This window comes from Kryptolebias marmoratus, linkage group LG17 (genome assembly GCF_001649575.2).
Source record: "Kryptolebias marmoratus isolate JLee-2015 linkage group LG17, ASM164957v2, whole genome shotgun sequence".
Lineage (NCBI taxonomy): Eukaryota > Metazoa > Chordata > Actinopteri > Cyprinodontiformes > Rivulidae > Kryptolebias > Kryptolebias marmoratus.
In genome coordinates this window covers 3,483,250-3,488,283 of record NC_051446.1, presented here as the reverse complement: position 1 = coordinate 3,488,283, position 5,034 = coordinate 3,483,250, and the positions used below count along the sequence as shown (strand labels likewise).

General features: G+C 39.9%; 1 protein-coding gene across 8 annotated transcripts in view; it reads right to left on the bottom strand.

Annotated features, from left to right (window-relative positions):
- Positions 1 to 5,034, bottom strand: part of znf609a (zinc finger protein 609a) — a 112,447-nt gene extending 107,413 nt beyond the window's left edge. For 6 of the 8 annotated variants that reach the window (XR_005234315.1, XR_005234319.1, XR_005234316.1 and 3 more), the window contains exon 1: positions 4,740 to 5,033. The gene's annotated coding sequence lies outside the window, so the exon portion shown is untranslated. Of the gene's footprint in view, positions 1 to 4,739 lie in introns of all 8 variants that reach the window. The other 2 variants (XR_005234320.1, XM_037980828.1) reach the window with 2 other exon arrangements.

Genomic DNA, 5,034 nt, shown 5'->3' with positions numbered 1-5,034 from the left:
ACCACAAGTACCACAGCCACACCAAGGACCCCAGCCACCACAAGTACCACAGCCACCACAAGGACCCCAGCAACCACAAGTACCACAGCCACACCAAGGACCCCCAGCCACACAAAGGACCCCAGCCACCACAAGTACCACAGCCACACCCAGGACTCCAGCTACCACAAGTACCACAGCCACACCAAGGACTCCAGCTATCACAAGTACCACAGCCAGACCAAGGACCCCAGCCACCACAAGTACCACAGCCTCCACAAGGACCCCAGCCACACCAAGTACCACAGCCACACCAAGTACCACAGCCAGACCAAGGACCCCAGCCACCACAGGTACCACAGCCTCCACAAGGACCCCAGCCACCACAAGTACTACAGCCACACCAAGGACCCCAGCCACCACAAGTACCACAGCTTCCACAAGGACCCCAGCTACCACAAGTACTACAGCCACACCAAGGACCCCAGCCACCACAAGTACTACAGCCACACCAAGGACCCCAGCCACCACAAGTACTACAGCCACACCAAGGACCCCAGCCACACCAAGTACCACAGCCAAAGATGCCACGCCTTCTGTTGCTTTAGCCCCAAAAACTACATCAGCTACAGCATTAACTCCACAGATATTTTCACCACCAATATCGTGACTGTCTCCTGAAAAATGTATTGCAACACACACTATGTTACCAACAGCTTGCATATTATCTGAAATTAATTTTTTTGTCCTCTGTTTTGTCAAATAGGTGTCAAAGAGGCCTGGAAAGGTAAAAAGGCCCAGGTCCTGTTGTCCAGAATTGGGACATATAAACTTTTTTTGGGGGGACATAGAAAGAACAGCCCCTGGCCAGCAACTCAAAAGCGATGTACGTTCTTTTATATCCCCAAAGATGTAAGGATGACCTTTATTACTAAAGACAAATAATAGTAATAGTATCTATGTAATGACATAAATGGGAGATTTATAGTAAAATACATGTTGTTTGTTGTTAGGTTATCAATGCCTACATCAGAAAATGTGTAGAAAGGTATAACCAGGACCACAAAAGCTCCAAGGCTTTCTTTATAGACTCATTTGAGATGACAAACATCTGGCAGAGAAAGACATCAAAACTCAAGGTATTTTTGAAATATTTAAAATTTGTTATTTCTACAATATTAGTAATAATCATAAAGCAATAGATAATAAGTATTAAACACATGTCTACAACTTTATTCTATCTTTAGTGTAAACCAGACACATTTGAAATTATGTTGGGGGCAGTTCATGAACCTGGACACAGGATATTTGCAGTAAGAAATGTTGTTATTCAGTGTATGAAGTTAGCTGTTGAACTAATGATCTTACTGAATACATATAACACGTCTGTTGTTGTTTTTCCCCACAAACCTAAATAGGCAATATATCCAAAACAAAAAAGGAGCATTGTCCTCGAGTCCAGTGGCCATGCTTCTTCAAAACTGAAGAACTGCTTAGAATCCACAAGGCGATTATTCTAATACTTTGTACTAAGGACTCTTAAAATTCTACAAAAAGAAAGTCTGAATTTTCATTAACACTGACATATGTCTGTCTTTAAAGGGCATTCATGAGGAAGCTTGGAAATCCGAAGGTCTTGAGGTGGAAAGCTGAAACACTGCCCCATTCTTCTCAGACAGAAAGCAGTTCTTGTGGTGAAAAAAATTGATCCAGCAACATTAACAACTCTTAAATAATACATAAGGGGATGATAAATTATTATTTTACAATTGAACCAGATTTGTTTTTTAATAGCTTAAAGAAGTTTATTTCAGGTCACAGTATTGTGTGTCAGTTATTTGTGTGGTGAAATCAAGCAGTGTTTTTGGTTACAGATCCAATGCGACGACTGTGGAAAGTGGTTCCATGTCACCATGAGGAGTGTTGTTGTCCAGCCTGTACAGAGTAGATGTTATATTTAAGTGTATATAGTTGGTTGGTAGTTATTACGCAGTTGTGCCGCCTGAAAATACCAGCATTTCGGACTTCTTCAGAGTTGTACATACAGTTTTATGTTATCTACTGTATATATTATATTGTTGTGGCACTGTTTGTCAATTAAAAAAAACAAGAGTTCCTCATGTTCCCAACTGTTTGTGGACATAATGTTATCATTGCTTCAATAGACATTAGGAGCATTTATTTAAAAAAAACTTTCTCTTTAGTCACTGTGGCTAATCCAAAATAAGCCAAGACATCACAGCTACTCCAAGATATCCAATTCTTCACACAAAGACAACATTAAAATAACATTTCATTCAAAAAACACCATCCTATGACATTATAAGAAATTTCAAGATGAAGTTGATGAATACATGGCTGACACTTAAAGCTAGCTTAAAGCAGTAGAAGGCAGATAAATAGACTCTGTCCTTATTTAAAGATGATAAACAACTTTGTTTCAAATAACCTGACAATGTTTATACAACTTCATTTTGAAATAGAAACAATAAATTAAGGTCATATATTCTGATAGGGTTATGATGAGTATCATACTCTGTGACCTGTGTAATACTGTGTATTTGAGGGTCACACATTATATTAAATGCCTCCAGATCGTAGTGTGGAGGTGGCAGAACTCGGAAAAATAGTTGTATTGAACTGTGATACTATTTAGGGGAAATTACAGTAATGTCACAGAGTATGATGAGTATCTGTTTTGTGAAATATTTAGACAGGATCGGAAGAAGTCGGCACAATAAATCACACTCACACTGCTTCTGCTAGAATAATTGTGTAACTTTATTCCGCCACAGAACACAGCAAAACAAGCAGCATTTCAATACTTCACATCCCCGTGATGCTAACTTAATAAAACATAAGCGCCTCTTACCTTGACACTGGACTGGAGAGCCGACAGTCCGGGCAGAGTAGCATCAACTAGCTGGGCATTCGCGCGCAACCCGCAGCAGACTCTGTCCGGGGGTCGGTGCTTCCCCGTATTATAGAGGTGAGTAAACAAAGACCGCGTGCGAAGAGGGAGGGCCAGTCCCTCCACGCAGGTGTTCCTGCTATGAGTTAGGCGTTTGGTTTTGAAAAACATGTTTTCCAAAACCAGCAGCCACTTTCTCAGACTCCCAAGTGTCCGCACACAGAACAACATAAGATTCACACAGAAAAATATAAGTGTTCACACAGAAACATATAAGTGTTCACACAGAAACATATAAGTGTTGTCATTCTCCGTTTCACAAACACACAGCATTCCCCGTTTCCCAAAAACAAGTTATAAAAGATTTATCCCTTCATTAAAAAAAATTTATCCCTTCAGTATCATACTCTTTGACCTGTGTGATACTGTGTATTTGGGGTCACATATTACTTTAAATAAGAGCTGAGTGTAATGAAGAGGTGGCAGAAATATTAGAAGCCGTTTTGAACCCCATCTCCCTCCCAACAAAGCACTTAGAAACACTTATTAATCATTTTCCGATTTATTAAACGGTTTACATATTTAAAGAACAGTGATTCAATGCTATGGTCCGTCTAACTGTGTTCAGTGTCAAACAGATACATTATCTTTTCTCCGTCCATGCGACAGAAATATTATTCTGTGAAGTTTACAATTTTTATTAGTGCCATTAGTGATACAGTTTTCTTTATTAGTACTAAGCAGTTTATGTAAATACTCTTCTTCTTGCTGGTCCTGAAGACGTACATACAGAGGAATGTAGCTGTCGCCCCCTGTGGTCGCAGTATTTGGTGTAACACCGGTAAAGTTGAAATTAGAGAACATTTCCATCATTTGTTTGGCTTACAAAGACCACTTACATTTAGCAACTTTAGCACTCCCTTTAGATATTTGCATGTGGGAGTTATTTCGTAGGCCTACATGAGTAAATAAAAGGAAAATATCTTCATAAAACTCAGCATGAGCTGCTGAATTAGTTTGCTAAATTAGGTACAAGTAGATAGCTAGCGGCTGCTGACGCATCGACAACGTCTTATTGTTAACACAAAGCTAACGTGGACAAAAATAACATCCTGTTGCGGCGTTGGTGGACAACATTAGTATCAAACGACTGTAATAACGTGAATGTCCAGTATCGACAAAATGTATAACTAACAAATGACGCTAAGACGAGGCCCATCTTAGCTAACTGCGAAGGTTCAAGATCCATTATCGGACACGGGCTGTTTACCATCAATTTAAAGCTACATGTTCAGACTCAGAACCAATAGCCAGCCCGAACTACAATGTTGTACAAGTCAATTATTATTATTATTATTATTATTATTATTATTATTATTATTATAAGTAGTAGTAGCAGTAACAGTATCATTATTTTACAGCTTTTACTACAGGGGCTTCCATACCGGCGAGTACTTAAGCCCCTGAAAAAAATGAAATGAAAGTCTAAATAACTCAAGATGGAAAAGAAGTCAGACATCAAAGGAATAATAAACTTGGCATTGAAAAGTTGGTACACCTACATATGAACGCAGACACACTGATATTCTGATAAAGTTTAGGGTACAGGTAAGAATAATACATATTTAAGTTTGGATATTGCTTTTACAATAAAAGGAAACGAGGGTCACACGAGGACGTGTCCGATGATGGACACCTGCCTTTTTGCTTTTAGGTCTCCGCAGACAAAGAACACAGCTAGCCTGCTGAGCTAACCCCCGGGATATCAGGCTACCTCGTCTTTAAGGGGAAAATGAAAAAACAAACAATTCTAATACTAATAATAACCCAGTTTGACATGTCCACTCACCTCATCTGGAACCCCTGTTGAGTTAGTATTAATGTACATTCCATAGGTTCGGATAATAATCGCAGTAATGCCACAGATGCGCCCGGTTCAAAGAGCAGCAGTCACATCCCGGAGAATCAACGCTGGTGTCGGTTCTCCAGCCCCATAAAAACACAACCACCACAAAGTGTTCCGGTTCTCAGTGACAAATGTTTAAATATCCCTGTTAGCTTCAACACGGGGGACACATGACATGAGAGGGGTAATGGCTAATAGCTGTTAGGTCTGGTCTGGTCTGGTCATACCAAAACCCGGA